The sequence below is a fragment of the Labeo rohita genome, chromosome 11 (assembly GCF_022985175.1).
Source record: "Labeo rohita strain BAU-BD-2019 chromosome 11, IGBB_LRoh.1.0, whole genome shotgun sequence".
NCBI lineage: Eukaryota > Metazoa > Chordata > Actinopteri > Cypriniformes > Cyprinidae > Labeo > Labeo rohita.
The window spans coordinates 11,019,549-11,038,059 of record NC_066879.1 but is presented as its reverse complement, the minus strand read 5'-3'; the positions used below and the strand labels follow the sequence as shown (position 1 = coordinate 11,038,059).

At 39.2% G+C, this 18,511-nt stretch overlaps 1 protein-coding gene across 11 annotated transcripts in view; it reads right to left on the bottom strand.

Annotated features, from left to right (window-relative positions):
- The window catches only part of atp2b2 (ATPase plasma membrane Ca2+ transporting 2), a 177,100-nt gene that overhangs the window by 86,618 nt on the left and 71,971 nt on the right, over window positions 1–18,511 (bottom strand). The window contains exon 1 of one of the 11 annotated variants that reach the window (XM_051122848.1): window positions 13,044–13,177. The exons of 9 other annotated variants lie outside the window; for them this stretch is intronic. The gene's annotated coding sequence lies outside the window, so the exon portion shown is untranslated. Of the gene's footprint in view, window positions 1–12,496; window positions 12,515–13,043; window positions 13,178–18,511 lie in introns of those variants that run through there. One more of the 11 variants, XM_051122849.1, reaches the window with a different exon arrangement.

Genomic DNA, 18,511 nt, shown 5'->3' with positions numbered 1-18,511 from the left:
AAAAATGTTTCTCAAATTATCTTTTATCTTGTGTGTTTCATTTTATGTTGCAGCCTAAATGTTTATGTGTAATACATTTTATGCTGAATCAGATAAAATATTTCTTTCTAAAGCTACAATTTGTAATGTCTACTTGATACTTTCTCATTTAATACAAAAATAGCTTTAAATAATCTTTTGTGGGTATTTTCACAGTCAAATTTATTTCAGTTTATTTTCATTGAAACATCATGTAATTCATTAGATTAAAAAAGGTAATTGACTGACAGCCCTACAAAATATATTACATATATAAATTGTGTTTTATTTGTTACATTAGTGTAATATTATTCATGTTAATATTATTAGTCATATTAATGTTGTAAAAAAGAATACAACCAAAAAATAATCATTAAATAATGGAGTTACATCAGCTTTGCTGATGTCAAGCATATACAGTATTTACAAGCTAGTGACAATGTTCCCCACATAAGACAAACATCACATGGATGTATAACTGACTTGATTATTATGTTGTGTTTGGTGATATTTTGAGTTGGAGGTCTAGTGTTGGATAGTAACTTCAGAGGTTCTTTTTAAAGCTCTGCCCCCTACTGTAACAGTGTAGAATAAACTACTCAAGAAAGCCAGAGCATCATCATTCCCTGCTGAGCTGCAGAAGGGGCGACATGGTGAGGACGCGCCTTGCACCATGTGAAATGAGGAAAGACATTAATGATGGCGGTAATGACGAGTGGAGAAGGGAGTGTGGGATCAGACAGAGCACAGCCGTCACTGCTAACTCTTCAACACTGCACTGTCAACATACAGAAACTAGAACATTCTGCTCCTTTCACTTCCTGCCTGAACATAGAGGGAATATTTCACCCAAAAATGACATTTTAAGAATTGTGCCGACCACTGCTTGCCATGCAATTACAATGAATGCTGATATACAACAGCTTGGAATATACAGACTTGAAACATACTGCGTGAGTCACAAAAAGAACATTTATGCTACTTTTAGCATGACTGGTGTCCTTTTTGAAACTTACTTGACTGTAACTGCAACACAGGATCACTTGAAAAATGTGTCTCTACAAACATTTCTGCACAACTCTAACAACTTTTGCATACAGTGCAATTCTATGGAAGCCTGTTTTCAGAAAAAAAAAAAGGTTATTGCGACTTGTTTTCTTACAATTCTGACTTTTTTTCTTAGAACTGTGAGATATAAACTCACAATTGCGAGTTATGAAGTCCAGTTTTGGGGTAAAGACTGATATGTTCTCAGAATTGTGAGTTTATATCTCACAATTCTGACTTAACTCGCCATTCTAAGAAAAAAGTCACAATTGCAAGATATAAAGTTGCAATTCTCACATGCAATTGTGCGTTTATATCACACAATTCTGCCTTTATTTTAAAGAATTGTGAGTTTATATCTCAAAATTCAGATAAAAAGTCAGAATTGCGAGTTTTTGTAATGCATTTCTGAGGAAAAAAAGGATGTAAACTATCAATTGTGAGAAAAAAAGTCCGAATTGTGAGATAAAAAACTGCAACTACGTTTTTTATATATTTATTTATTTTTAATTCAGAGGCAGAAACAGGCTTTCATACTATTCAGTTTCCAACTGAAATAAACAAGGGTTTATTTATTTATTTATTTTTCAGATTAATCTGTTAATAAAGATTTATTTTCATGTGGTTCTTTGCACAACACTATATGATCAGACAGAATATGATTTGTAAACTAATACATCTCGATTTTATATTGCATAACCAGCTCCATATAACTGTTTTTCTGACGTAGTGAACGTGCTCAGTAGCGCACCCGGTACAGCATTAAATTTGTGATGTGAAGCACTAAGGTATTAGTCCCGTGAAACACAAGTCATAATTAAATAGCTCAAAAAATTCATAGACATGGTTGCTTCACCAAATGTGTACCACAGTAGGTACCAGAGTTGGTGATAATGCATTACAAGTAACGTGAGTTACATATTCAGATTATTTTGTTCAGGTAACTAGTAAAGTAACTTACGTTTAAGTAAGTTACTTTTTCAGATGAGTAATACCAGTTACTTTTTTCCCCATTTATTGATTGAAAGCTTTCCTGTTCCCGTTATGAGAGAAATCAGGAGTAAGATGTTACTTTAGTTCTAGAATAATTCAGCAATTCAGTTTTCCTCAAAATTAATAAAAACAGTTTGCAACTCAGAATATGATGCAAACCTGCAATTATTAAATATGTTAAATAATACAAATATGCTTTATGTATTTAATCCTGATTTATTAACTTGTTAGCATTCCTGTCAAATTTAACTCAATGCAAAATATCCCGCGGGTGAAACGTTGGAACACTAAGGGGTTAATAAACGTCTTTGCTGCTGACCTTCGATGATCAAATTCAACCATATTAATAAGCAAAAATGACTCAAGATAAACTAACATTTTGTTCTTTTTTTTTTGGAAGATTGTTGAACTTTTAACTTCTGCATTCTGCTGTAAAGACGTGAATTTACTTTTCCTTCACCCTGAGGCTTTGGTGTGAAGGGGCTTTTACATTTGCCAAAAAAATAACTTTTTATATTAAAACAAACAAGCATGCCCTGCCCAGATTGAAAAAGTAGCGCAAAAGAAATGTAACACATTACTTTCCGTAAAAAGTAACTAAGTAACGTAATTAGTTACTTTTTAGGGAGTAACACAAAATTGTAGCGCATTACTTTTAAAAGTATCTTTCCCCAACACTGCTACAGGTACAACAACCAACATACAGTAACAGAATTTTGGCAGATTCATGTTCGTCTGTTGAAAGAAAAAAAAAAAATACTCACTGTACATGTTATTTTAAAAGTGCAGAAATAGACACACACACACTTTTTCCAATCAGGTTCTAACTTAATCTGATTAAAACTATTTACATGATACAGCTGATTGATTTCTTTTCGTATCAGCTGCTGATGAGCTGCTTAATATTCAAATATTTGGCTAGTGCTTGCTGTAGCAGTTGCAGCACGCTTCAGAAACCCTTCACCTTCCCCAGCTCCACCTGTATAGATCTACTACGGGGATTTCATGTATGTTAAATATGGGGTTATTTCATGTATGTTACATGTGCAGCAGCAGTATTTTTTGCTCACAGCAGCATGCCTGAGGATGTATTAGCAGTAGCAAGTCTTCGTACTTGCTCTGTCACAGCAGCCACGTAGTAGATTTATTCTGCCAAGACCAAACACATTAACATTACCATGTATATATTACCATGCTAAACTCTCAGAGAGTTGTCATGACAGAAATTTAGAAGATTTAAAAAATCATCTTCACAATTTCTTTTATCTTGCACAGAAGAATAAAAAGTCATACAGTGCTGGGACAATATGAAGGCAAGTAAATGATGACAGAATTGTCATTTTTGGGTGATAGATTCTTTTAACAATACAAAGTGCGCGCTACCACAAATGTCTTTCAAATCTGCTTTGGGTATTTCCATGAACATAATTCAACATCAAATTGCAAAAAAAGGTTTTCTTTGTCTGCTTGGCAACTTTTAATTGTGTTGTGATCTTGTGAATGTGAAGATCTCCCTACAGACAGGACTATTTTTGAAACAAATAGCTGTGGATGAAAGGGTGTCACTGAAAGTCATTTTGGTGTAAAGGGTAAAGAGATTGCGAGCCACGCAGCCTTTTCTTCCCAAGAGTCCTCCTTTGTCCATGGTGAGAGAGGGTCTTTTGAAGTATGGCGGCACGGATCGCTCTGGGGTTGTCAGGCCTTTGCGGAGAGTGCTGGATATTACACGCTACGTCTCTCACATGACTGCACGCAAACCACGGCTTGAGCGATCGCCCTTTGTTGCAGCCAAGACCTTAATGCATCCTGTCTCTCAATGCCAGTGCTGGAGAAAGAGCTGCCGGTAAAAAACAGCCCCGAACATGTGAAGGTGTGCCAACTCCAGGAACACTGCAGCACTGATCCGTAGCGCTCTAGGAGACTCACTGAGGATTTCACACAGCATGTTCATATGGACAAAGTCACATTTACTTCACATGCTTTAGATTGGTGCCGGTGTGAATCATAAATGCTTACATACTTAATTATGTCAGAATCACATTTGTATTCATCATATCTTAACCTTAACTTCGATGACAATGAATGATAATTCTACACATGCAATGACATTGTAGAGAATTATGTGCCTCCAGTTCTACTGCATTCTGATTTCAGAATGTAAATTTATGATTTTGAGAATCAACAAATAATAGCATGGTAAAATTCTACAGTAATACTGTACAATAAATATGTAGTATGTAACAAATAATGAACAATACTAACCTGCACACTACTGTTTGTAAGTGTTTTAATGTTTTTGAAAGATGTTTCTTCTGCTCACCAAGGCTTTATTTGATCAAAAATACAGTAAAAACAGTGAAATATTATTACAATTCCAAACAGCTATTTTCTGTGTGAATATAATGTCAATTGTAATTTATTCCTGTGATCAAAGCTGCATTTTCAGCATCATTATTCAAGTCAATGTCACACGATCCTTCAGAAATCATTCTAATATGCTGATTTGCTTCTTAATAAATATTTCTGTTTACTTTCAATGTTAATGTTGAAAACAGTTTTGCTACTTCATATTTTTTTTTAGAAAACATGGTACATTTTTTTTAATCAATGTACAGTTATATAGAAATAGTATTCTTTTGTGACATTATAAATATCTTCACTGTCACTTTTAATCAATTTAATTTAATCCTGACCCCAAACTTTTAAACATCAGTGTAATAATAAATAACAATACAGCAGTTATTTATCATGGTTAATGTTCATTTTTTAACATACTGATTTTTAAAATTAAAGATTTCCCTAACACGAATAAGCAATGAACAACAAAATAAAAAGAACATTAGTCAAGATTAAACAAAAAGTGGTAAAACTTTGCAATAAGGTGTCATTTGATAACATTAACATATTAACTAACATGAGCGAACAATGAACAATACATTTATTACACTATTTATTCATCTTTGTTAATGTTAGTTAATAAAAATACAGTTGTTCATTGTTTGTTCATGTTGGTTCACAGTGCATTACTTAAACACAACTTATGATTTTATTAATGCATTAGTAAGTGCTGAAATTAACATGAACTAAATAAATTAATAAATTAATGCTGTAGAAGTGTTGTTCATTCTTAGCTCATGTTAACTAATGTTAAATAATGAACCTTACTGTAAAGTGTTTCCTAAAAATATTGGTTCTCACTTTAAGGTCCTATTCTCGCTATTAACAAACCATTAACTATGACTTTTGCCTCAATAAACTCCTAAATTTAGATATTAGGTAGGATTAGGGATGGAAAATAAGGTCATGCAGAATAGGTGCTTTATACGGTAATAAACAGCCAATATGCTGATAATAGTGAGAATTGATCCCTATGCTAAAGTATTACCAAATATTGTAAGTACAGTGGCTGTTTTTAACCAGAATAACCTACGAGGACTGCCACAGAATTTAAAATAGTTGGTATTTAGAAAACCAAGAAAAAATGGATGCAAATGTGTAAAGACCCACGCTTGAATGAGCTGAGGAGCATCATGATGATGATGGTTTGAGAGCGGAGAAACGGCGCGCTGCCCTTTAATACGATGGGTGGGTTCCGTTTCAGAGAGAGCAGATGACATGTCACTTCCTGGCCACACACATGACTCCCCGCTGCCGTCAGTCTCTCTGTAAGGGGACCTCCGGCGGCTGCACTCAGTGAAAGCCCTCTCAGATGTCACGTCTCCAGGTCCACCGTGTGCGATCCACCGCTGCGAGTCCCCGGGGCTCCATTATGTGCTGACGGTGCATATTGATCTACCGCAGAGGATGTCACCTTTGCTTTGCAGATACGGGCTGCATGGGAGGACGCTCACAGTGTTGTGTGGGGGCGAAATGTCTTTTGGGTTTGGCAGAAAAATCAATTCAATTCGACACGCGAACTGCATCTAAAACACGACTGAAATGGACTGAATGTCATCAGTAAAGTAAATGGAAAGAACAGATGATCTATTTGACAAGTAATTAAATATACTTTCAGTATTATCCAGATTGCAGTCCACTGCAACATCCGAATGAACTGCAGTGACACTGCAATATCTTTGATCAGGGGAATCATCGACAGCTTAAAAGAGTTTACTCTAAAATCAACTCACATGACTTTTATTCTTCTGTGAAAAACAAAAGAAGCTTTGAAAAATGTGCCAGCTGCTCTTTTCCATTCACTTACATGCATGAGGACTGAAGCTTCAAAATGGACACAAAGGACCATAATCATGTCATAACAGTAGTTCATACTGTACACATTGCTTTAGCTGCATGTCAAATATTACTAGTACAATTCATAAAAATATTCAAATTTACCATCTCATATATACAGTACATATGTATAAAATGTAGTATACACTAGACTGTCTACTGTTTTTTTTTTTTTTTTTTTTTTTTTTTTTTTTTTAGGTAAACTGTAAATGAATCAATAGGCAATTGCAACTTTTTATCTCACACTTCTGATATTTATTTATTTATTTATGAAAATTATGAGTTTTTCTTAGAGGAACAGTAAGATATAAACTTATTGTGAGACACAAAAAAAAGTGAATTATGAGATTTAAAAAAAAACACAATTACCTTTTCATTTATTTATTTATTCTTTTTCATTTCTTTTTTTAATAATCATGCCTACTATGGAAACTTGTTTCCACTATGGAATAATGTAAAGATGGATGCTTCATAGTATACTACACTTCAGGAAGTAGGAACTTTTCACTGGAACGCCCCCTCAAGTCAAAGTGACTTGAAAACTCAGAGGAACCGCAACAATCCTCACTTCAGAAGTGGCATGGCAACTTAGCGCATCAACAGAAGCGGAACAGTAGTAATATATTCTTTAAAAATGCATCTGCGTTTCAATAAACACAGCACCATCTAACTTCTACAGTATCTGTGGACATGATATTTCAGTACATCTGTGTGAAAATACTGCTTTTTTTATATCTTTTTATACCCAGCTCCAAATTCCGAAGTCAAAAGTAGAGTCCCTTTGGTTAATGAAAGTTTTAGTAAGTGGGCAGGACTTGTCACTAATCATCTGTCAGTCATTCTCCTCCCATTTCAACCTCAGTTATAGTGTGTCATTTTTATTCTACTAGAAAAACTGCAATAATATTATTAAAGTTTTCCATTGGTGAGAACACATAAGGTGAGAAAGCATGACAGGGCGCCTGAAGACCAACATATTGATCCAGCGTCTCTACAGCAGGAGAGCTTCAGAAGGGCTGACCATGCAGACTCATCTGTGCTCTCTGCCTTATGTAACATGTCAAAGCATGCTCACAGATCTGAAAAACACATGAAATATTAAAGATGATGTCTAAGCTATATTTGGTCCGCAAGACTCATCTCCTCACACAATTTAAGTCCATCAAGCTGCACGTTTAGTTAGCCGCACTACAAGAGATCTGTTACATTTACTTATGCGTGTATTCTATAGATACTATTATAAATTTTAGAGTTATTTATACTACAGGGCCGTTGAATGCTTGAATCTGATTGGCTTATCACTTCGCCACACAATTTCATTTATTTCAAAGGTCTTACAACAGCAAAATAACCAAAACCCACAACGACACCGACTAAAGTTTCACTGCTGCCGAACACATTTGTGAGATGCACAGACTTAGAGAGGTAGGCTAATTCACACACTTAATTTCTCTCTGTCTCTCTCTCCACACATCTGTCTCAGGGTTGCCAGGTTTTCACAAAAAATGCCCAATTGCTCCTAAAAACATGTTTTTGGCAGGGTTCCCCTTGTACAGTTTGCATTCCAGGGGATAAATGTAACATTACTGGTGTTGCTTCAACCAGCGGACATGAAAAACAACCCGCGGCAACAGTGTTAAAGTAGCCCAATTCCGCGGGAAAACCACAGACTTGGCAACACTGGTCTGTCTGTCTGTTTGTCTAATAACTTCATTATTAACTGCATTAGTCTGTTCTCAACGGCTCAGCTATCGTTACTAGGTCTAAAATAACGTTTTGGAATTAGCAACGGATTATTGCATTATTTTCTACAAATTCAACAGCCCGTCATGAATTATTCCTTACTTATATTGATTTGTATAATGATAATTTAGTATGAAATTATTAATAAAATGCACAGCATTGCTTGGATGAGCTGCCGTTATAAAATAGCTGCACGCAAACACATTTTGCTTGTGTCAAAAAGCAGTTGAACTGAATGCCAGTGATCATACTGGTTATCTACACCTTAAATGCACTGTAAATCACTATCAACAAAAGCACCTATCAAGTCTACACAGTAAATGTAAATCTTACTGTTTAATTAAAGGCACAGTTTTTGCAGTGTTAAGGTTTCACTATGATGATTCAAACAGCTACTAATGACTCGAATACCTTTGTCTCTTTTCGCTGCAGTATGACTTCACAATAAGGCAGCTGTTCAAATGCCATTAATAAAGTATTATACAACAGCTGCATGAATCATATTTCATTCAGTGAGTCATGTGTTATAAATGATAAATGAAGATTTATGGCAGGTTAGGAGAGATTAGCCCATTTCCAGTGCAGTAATGCAGTACATTTACAGACTAACATGACAATTACTGTACTGATACATGTCAGAAAGTCTCTCATTCTCATATGAAGCTGACAGTGTTTGGGAAGCTGCTCTGAACCCGTATCTAACTAAGTTACAAGGTATTCTTTTAAAAAAGTATTTTTATTATGTAAACAGTTTGCTCAAATGAATGGTCAGTACATATTGAATCAGACTTTCAGAGGACAGTTTAAGATAACTTGTTTTTCTATAGCCTCTGGTTGTTTGGCTATAAAGCTGCAGGCAAAACTCAATGTGACAAAACAACGTCATGTTACACCACTACTCACTGGAAAATAAGCCTGCTACCGTTAACGTTAAAAACAGCTACTGCTCTCACAATACTAAACAATGCTGCTAGTTAGCAGTGTCTCTACCGATCAGTGTGTACAGACAAATAGAATTGACTACTTTTATAGTATTGTACTTGCATCGCTTCTGGCTAAAGTCTGGCTTTAGAGCGGTAGATATTTTCACTTCTGCATTAATCTAATCTAAATCTGTTTTAGTTTTACTCACAGAAGATAAGCAAAGCTGGCAACAAACTTATTATCTGTCCATTTCAATACCATTAAACAAAATGCAACGTCCTAAGCACTCAGGTGCCAAGTCCTCCTCTAAGTCCACACTTTGGTGACGTAACGCACAAGCTGTGGGGTAGTGGACCTCTGTGGGGTTCGGCTAAATGACACATGGGGGGGCGCTCATGAGCAGCCTTCTGGGACATGATGTTCACTGTACCAACACTAGATCAAGTGCAACATCTGGAGCAGAGCCAACGAGACTCCAACAACTACATGACATTCATGTGTCAAAGCTGAAAGCATTAGCTTGTATGTAAGATTGGCAGCTAAACACATGAATCTGAGGTTGATGATGAGTCACGAGCTGCATCTTTGGATGTGTGTGAGGGGAGAAACTGTCGAACATCTGCTGCTATGCTGTGATGAGGTGATCTAAGAAAATAACTTATGTGACACTAAAAATCCAAGACATACAATACGCAGAACTCACTGCCACTATGCCAGGAAGTTTTTTAGTGGCTAGCTGTTGTTAGGCTGATTATACTTCATTTTCTGGGTTCCGCTCAATGTTGTGTCCACACCGCTTTTAAAGTTTACCCAAACTGCACTTGAAGGCAGATGGGGGTTCGATGTGATAGTACAATAGCTTTTTTATACTCTTCCAGACATCAGAGGGCAGCACTGAGCCATATCATTTACAGCATATTCACTCTGACGCACAGCAGAAGAAAAATAGTGGATGCCGCCATGATTAGGGTTAGAAGGGGACAGCTACGACCAAATGGGCTTACTGGGCATGCATCAATACTGCATCATTTTTTGTCACGCTAAACAACAATTAATTACTGTATTTGCATTACTGTAAGAATAGGTTTGGGGTTGTGGTAGGTATAAATGTTAATAAAACACAATCTGACATCGGCCACTGTAGTCAATGCTTGTGTTTATACCAGCACGTTTCAAAAGTGCCCAGTAGCGGCTTTCTACGCTGCTTTGCTAAGGATATACGTCTACACATCAACGTCTCCTTCGATTAAAAATAATGGCTAGTGCGGTGGCTGCGATGTACATAAACCTACCAACATTGGGCTTCATGACTTCATTATTTCTAGCGTTGGGCAAGTTACTTTAAACTAGTAATTAGTTATAGTTACTCGTTACTTCTTACAAATAGTTACATAATCATAAAAGCAACTAATTATCAGGGAAAGTAATTACGTTACTTAAAAAAAAAAATCAAATATGTCAAATGACTTGGATTATATGTATAGACAGCTTGAAATGGCTACTTTTAAATGAAGTCACGTTGAAAACAAATATTCTCTGATAAAGCAATCCGTCTGATACCAACGCAAGCTCCAGTTTTTTCCGTCTAAACTCATTATCTATAATGTAATCACGGCCATGAGCCATAAACAAACGTGAACATTCATCAAGTTCATCTCGGCTACTTTTCGTTTCTGGAAGAAGACGTGCTGAGAGGAATAAGCCAGAATTTACCTCAGAAGAAGAATGCAAGCAATGCGATGACAGCTTTGCAGGTCCTATGGCTGAGAGAGAGTCTACTCGGGTGAAAACCGCTTCAGTGAGCTCAGTTGTACAGTAGTAACGCCACATTTTATTGTCACTAACGGTAATTAGTTTGATTACTTGTTACTGAAAAAAGCAATGCCGTTAGTAATGCCATTTATTTATAACGCCGTCATTCCCATCACTGGTCATTTTGCAATAGTTTTTATCGAAATTTAGAAAATATCACAAAAGTTTTGTGCAAAACTGTAATGGAAATGCACCTTGTGTGTACTGCCACCTACTGGACTCTTCAGTCTCGACATTCACCTTGCGCATGCGCTGTCATATGTGGAAAGCAGATGGTTGACGTATAGTTAATTCACCCAAAAATTAAAATTCTGTCATTAATTACTCACCCTCATGTCATTCCAAACCCGACATGACTGTCGTTCATTTTCGGAAAACTAATTCATTAAGATGTGTCATGGTCGTGAATGTCTGGTGAAGACTGACACGGAAGAGAAGAAATTGTTGAATTATTGCACGTAAAAGTATTCTTTCTGATCTGTTTGAACATTTTAGTGGCGTAGCTTTCTATGCTGGGTCGGAAAGCTCTCAGATTTAATCAAAAATATCTTCCGAAGATGAACGAGGGTCTTACGGATTTGGAATGATATGAGGGTGATTAACAACAGAACATTAATTTTTGGGTGAACTATCCATTGAAGTATTTTCAATCTATCTAGCATAATAGTCTCTGTGATGTTCTGGTTTATAGAGTTTATACTACTTCACACACACATACACACACTGAAGTTTAACACTAATAATAAATAAGCTGCATTATTGTATGTCTGCTATATTTAGTGACACTTTTGAAACAATGACCCTTAAAAAACCCTTAGCATTGTACTGTATTTCCAGTCTTTTAGAGCTTAATGTTCCTAACTATATAAAAGTCTGTTTTTTTTTTTTTTTTTTTTTTTTTTTACAAAATTCATGGCGACACAGCCATTCATTATCGGCATGTAATAATGAAGCATGCCTTAGCCAGATTTATTTGTACAGAATAGCAGTAGATCACAAAGCCACCCCCCACCACCACCACACACACACACACACACACACACTTAAAACCCTGCAGTCCCCTAGCTAATGATTAATACTGTACTCTGTGCACAAACACAAAGACAAGCTGTGAATACAAGAGAAAAAGATCCCTCCAGGATAACGCAAACCATTTGACCTCATCTGTGGTGCGTTCACTCAGTGTGACAGATGATCCAACACCGTGGGGCTGCACTTCTGTCTGTCATAGCCCAGCTGTGGGCTTGTGAGCGTCCGGCACATGTGCGCGGGGATGACGCATCAGAATGCAACATACACTAACCTGATCCCCTACAGATACAATCATACACCCCCACACGCACCAGTAATGAGCGAGCCTCCCGCTGCCGGGCATGATGAAGGACGAGCCACAGCAGCAGCAGAAGTCAATTTTTGCAGTAATTACAGCAGACACACATTTACAGCTGAAGCGCTTGTACATATGACACCTACTGTACAACTAAAATGCTGAGCAGGCAGCTGTCTACAACTTATAAAATCAGTGTCTGTGTTTATGTACAAATATTAAATAGCTGTATAGAACTCAGTATAATGTTTACAAGCACATTGCATGTTATCTTCATAACAAGTATTTGCTGTACTAGTACATTTCTGCTATGAAACTATGCAATAATGATCTGCGGTGCATAGCACTACTGTCAATGTCACTGACGTCGGTACAGATGAGATGCCCTCATGTTCTTACCTAGCGCATCCACCACTTCCAAAAAAATAATTTTGTCGCAGTGAAGCTACTACTCTGGAGGTCACCGCCATACATCCCCAGAAGACGATCTCGCCCTGTCCGCATCAAAATACTACATCCGCACAACAAACTTTACAGCGCCTGACTCACTCTGAAGTGGTCTAACTCAACAGCGTGACACCATGTCAGGAACCGTCCCTTCCACCGCTCGGCAGCAAAATCTGTCTGCGCTCAGGCGTATCTGAGGGCACCCATGCAGGAGAGCTTTGACATAATCCCATTCAACTGTAACTGGATATTCCAGAGGAGAAAAAACAGCCATGACACTGGTCAGGAGCTCCACGGGCTCGTTTGAGACACAGGATGAAACTTAATGCGTCCCCACCTGCCAGCATGCCAACCTTTTGCATGTGAAGGACAGAGACACACACATGCGTTTCAGCGCAGCTGCTCCACGTTCCTGCACGCCGCATTGAGAATCGCCGCCGCAAACATGCATTAACCGTAAAATGATGCGGCACTTGTAGCATTGGTGAGTTTTACTTACTGAACCAGACGATCATGTCACATCCACAATGCTGTTGAGTCACAGAGAAGAGAAATCACCCTTCAGCATCTGTACCGAGAGACGCGCACACACAGCCTCAACCATACTACACAACACACTGACAGAGAGAGGGAGCGAGCGAGAGAGAGAGAGAGAGGTGAAGGGAGGGGGTGAACCCTGCAGAACACAGAGAGAGAGAGACATGAAGAGATGGGAACAAGACACAGTGAGATAGATAGATAGATAGATAGATAGATAGATAGATAGATAGATAGATAGTTAGATAGTTAGATAGATAGCAGCTTCTACTGTTTCTGCAAGATTTTGGAGTGTTTCTGTAAGAATATTTTTGCCTATTTATTCAGTAATTTTGTCAGACAGTGATGTTGGATAAGAAGGCCTGGTTCGCAATCTCTGTTCCAGATCATACCAAAGGTGTTGGATGGGGTTGACCTCTTGAATCTGTGCAAGTGTAACAGAGGCCAGTGGTAGGTGCTGTGCAGGTAGACCTCACTCCCCTGACCTCAAGAGGCGCACTAGCAACTGATTCTAGTGGCTGCAGTCTTTAGCCTCCTTGTTAGTGCGCCCGCCTCCCATGCCAGAGACGCGGGTGCAAGTAGGACCCAGAGGGGTACGGGCCAATCAAGTTCTTCCACACTAAACTCATCCAACCATGTCTTTATGGACCTTGCTTTGTGCCCTGAAAAACAGCCCCATACCATTATCCTTCCTCCACCAAATTTCACCAAACAGTTGTCACAATGCAGTCAGGCAGGTAATATTCTCCTGGTATCTGCCAAACCCAGACCTACCTATCAGACTGCCAAACAGAGAAGCATGATTCATCACTCCACAGAACAGTTTTCCACTGCTCCAGAGTCCACTGTTGCCATCCTTTACACCACTGCATCCCACCCTTGGTATTGTACTTGGTGATGTTAGGCTTGCAGCTGCTCAGCCTGGACATTGATTCCATGAAGCTCCCGCCGCAAAGTTTTTGTGCTGATTTTAATGCAAGTGGAGGTTAGAAATCTTTAGCTATGGAATCAGCAGAGTACTGGCATTTTTTTTTCACACCATGCACCTCACCAATCCGTGAGCCACTCTGTGAGTATACTGTTTGTTATTCGTAAATGCTTCCACTTTCCAAAAATTCCACTTACAGTTGATTGTGGAATATCTAGTTGAGATGAAATTTCACAAACTAACTCACTGCAAATCCACATCCTTATCACAGTACCCACAACCCTTCTTCTAGAGACATAAATAACCAAGTGGTCACCCTGACCTAGTGGTCTCCAACCCTGCTCTTGGAGAGCTACTGTCCTGCTAATCTCAGTCTCAGACATCACGCCCACGGAATGTTGGATAAACATCTAATACATACAGTAAGGCACACTTAGCTAGAAACACTTTAGGAGTTTCGAAGTCGTCATCGGATTGGATAGATTATACAGGATTTCCAGGAGACGTGTGTGTCGCATTCTTTAACATTCCGCCTGGAAACAAAAATGCCATGGCGCCAAACCCCCTCACAAAAGAGGAAAGTTGTCATCTTTACAATTGTGACAACAGGCATTTATCATGATCAACTAAACGCTGAATTTTCAAAAGTACGTAAAAAATGTAAAGTTCGCAAAATAGTTTTACACAGCGGTCTGTTATTGTGCTGACATTTCCACGCCCCTAAACATGACACACCACAAAAGGAAACCTGATTGGTTGCTGTACCTGTCAGCCATATGGCCTCTTGGGCGGACCTTGGCCATTCAAAGTGGCCAAAGTTCCCAGACATTCTGTCATCAAGTCTGCAGGATGGTAGCTCTCCAGGAGCAGGGTTGGAGATCCCTGCCCTAACCTGTGGTGATGGGTCTGATTTCAACTCCTGAATTCAATAATTAAGAAGTGTGTTCCAATAATTTGGTCCCTATAGTTCACACAGACGGATGGATGTATAGATTGATCTGCAGTAAGAAACCTTACTTAGAAAACACAACAACAAAATACTGTAGATATACTAAATGTTATCTAAAGAGAACCCTGTGTATTAAGGTTTTACGTTATGTATGGCATAACATAAATGATGTCTTTTACTAAAATATGTAGTAGAAAACCCATTAAAGACTTAAGCCAGATATTGAGTGAAATCTGCAGTGAGAAACTCCTTCAGTGGCTGCGGCGCCATGACAAGCATCGGCATGTTTACATTGTTTGTAAGCTCTTTCAGTAGATGTGGTCCATAAAAAGCCTCAAAGGCATCAGAGCTAAAGTGGAGAGAACAAAGATGTGGGTCTTCAGGAAGTTTTATTCGTCCACAGGCATCTTCTCATTCTCTTCTCCTCTTCTTACTGCTAGGAATGCAGTGAAAACTTACATCACTCTCTTGTTGATGCTATTTGTTGCTAATTCTACCGCAACACAACTCGGAATACACAACTTGGAAAATAAAATACAGATACGACGTTTTGCGTTTCGGTTGTAATTTTTGTATATAACAATGTGGATTTTTTTAAATAACGTAAATTTTTCATGGGTTTTCTACTACATATTTCAGTAAAAGACATAATTTATGTTATATTAAGCCATACAAGTCTTAATACACAGGGTTCCCTTTAAAGAGACTTGAATCTTTAATCTTGCTGCTCTGTGCCCCTCCCTCACTGTCTGTCTCTCTCTCTGGTGACTGAGCACATCCCTGGAGACAGAGAGACAGCAGCAGCAAGACTCCATTCAGACAAACAGATAAACCTACCCAGAGCACACTTCTGATATGCCTCTATATAACACACACACACAACTGGTTCCTGTCTCTATAGGGACATTCTATAGACTTCTCTTGCTTTTATATACAGCTAGTTATTATAAATACTAAAAGACTAAAAAAAAAGTATCTGCATTTTTAGAATTATTAAAAAAAAAAAAAAAATGAATAAATAACAGCTTATACTGTTTTATGTTTTATATATTTTTTCAGATATTTAGGTCACTTCTGGGTACAAATGTATCACTACAATATATTTTAGTTGGTTCACACACACACACAACTTCATTCATACTCACAGATGTTTTGGAGCACATGCACACCATGCATCCTCATGGGACGCAAGTGCTGGATGAGCCAATCCTGCACAATCAATTACAGGTGTCTGACGTCATGTTACCCGGGTCAGTTGAATTTACAGCTGATTCGCCTGCCAGTGAGAGTCACGAAGATGTGTGTGAAAAACAAGTAGACCGATGCTGACCAGCGATAGGCTTATGCTGATGATAAATTGATATTTTTATTCAGAAAAAAATGCATTAAATAGCTCAAAAGTGACAGTAAAGACATTTATGTTACAAGATGTTTCTATGTTCCATGGTTTCCAATATTCCGCAGCACAACATTGATAATAATCAGCAAGAATTGCTTGTTAGAATGTTCCCTTTCTCACGTTCACTTTCGATGTTATGTCGAATAACATTAGGGGTCACTTGGGATCCCCAATCACCTCTGAATTGTATGTGAACGGCAAATGAGAATGACTCCCCCAGACATATGGGTATATAAGATGGCCAGCATGCTCCACTCATTCAGATTTTTGTCTCAGAGTCAAGTGGTTGTGTGTGTGTTTGCACAGGCACTCTTCTAATCACCAGACTAAGATAAGTGTTTTGGGGATGGTTTATGTCCTCATTGGAAGAATATGATCATAGCAAAGCAGTGATTGCAGCTCACCTTCCTCATGAGGGGTGGGGTCCCCTCTGCTGCTACTACTCAGCTCGGTGCCTCTGCATCACACAGACCTAGTGGTTAGTGCTCGGAGAGAACCGGGGGCTACAGTGGGAGCTCATCTGCTAGGTCAGTCCTCACAGAATTATTGCTACAGTTGGATTGTATATGTGATCACTTACACACTGGGACTGGCAACACTCTGGTTTTCTTATGGACTGTCCACGTCTGAGTTCAATCATAATTGCAGCTATGTCCCAAGTCCCGAGACCAAGTACCCCAACTCTAAATAGTTGCATCAGAGGGCAGGTTAGAATTTCCCCCTTCTGGGGTGACTGCTAAATCAGAGTCCGACTCTGAGTTGACAGCCATGCTTTCCCGGGCAGCCAGGAACACCAGGCTTGAGTGGAAGCCTCTGCCCTGCTTGGAACATTGCTACTCATTACCATATTTGCTTACATATTTGCTTAACAAAACCTCAGCTACAATGTTGAGCTTCCAGCATGAAAACGACACATCCTGTCCCCCAGGCTGGCAAAGCTGGCAAACAGACAGTGAAGCAGACCTGAGACAAGCAAACCAGAGATAGAGAGAACTACTGTTTCTCAGGAGCTGGTGACTGCATCGCACCTTCCCCTGGAGGAGGACTAGGCGGAAAATCTTTTGTTTTTGTTTGTTTCAATTCTACTGCTGGCTTAAGGGCCAGCAATATGCAGCAATGCTGTTCTTCCTCACACCCAGTCTGATCTCCCCCTTTTGCCACAGATGAAGAGCTTGCGTTCCAAAAATGTGTTGCTTCTTCACGTGACTCTAACTAGTCCCATATGAGATTCCTAGAGATAGAGATCGCACCAATCTGTCACCAGACTTTCACCCTGTGGTCAAACCTTGCCCTTCTATGGCAGAAGGGCCCTTAGAACAAGTGTCTATGCACATTGTTGTTTCAACAGATGCCTCCAGATCTGGCTGGGGCGCTGTATACAAAGAGCACACAGCTTCAGGCACCTGGACAAGACTTTGACTGCAATGGCATATCAGTTGCCTGGAGTTGCTAGAAGTGCTGCTTGCTCTCGCCAGTTTCGACCACTGCGTCAGGGCAAGCATGTGTTGATCCAGACAGAGAGCACTGTGAAGGTTGCATACATCAACCACCAAGGCCGTGTACGCTTGTGTTGCTTGACACAACTCTCCCGTCATCAGCACGAATGCCTTCTTTCTCAGGTCTTCTTTCCTCATGCTTCTTGCAACAGCCACTTCCTGGCATCTCCCTAAGGAAGGACCTTCTTTCTCAAGGACTAGGCACCACCTGGCACCCACGTCCTGTCCAGGTGCCACACGTGGTGGTCTCAGAGGTCTGGACATGGTGCCAGGTGGTGCCTAGTCCCCGAGAAAGAAGGTCCTTCCTTAAGGGGATCTGCCATTAAGTGGCTGTTGCAAGGAGCATGAGGTCTGTGAACCAGGTCCGGGTGGGCCACTTTGGCAGAACCAGTGAGACCTGCTCCTTGTCCTCCCTAAACCTTAAACAGAGTCAACTGTGTGCCAGTGCTGATGGCGGGAGAGTTGCGACAAGCAACATGAGTGTACACAGCCTTGGTGGTTGATGTATGCAACCTTCCCAGTGCTCTCTGTCTGGACCAACACATGGAGGACCTAAGTGATCTAAAACTGGTGGTGGTGGACACTAAATCACAGGCACACTGCAGTCGGACTCAGTGGTGGAGACGTAGTGATTCCCTGCTGGAAATTCCAAATCTTT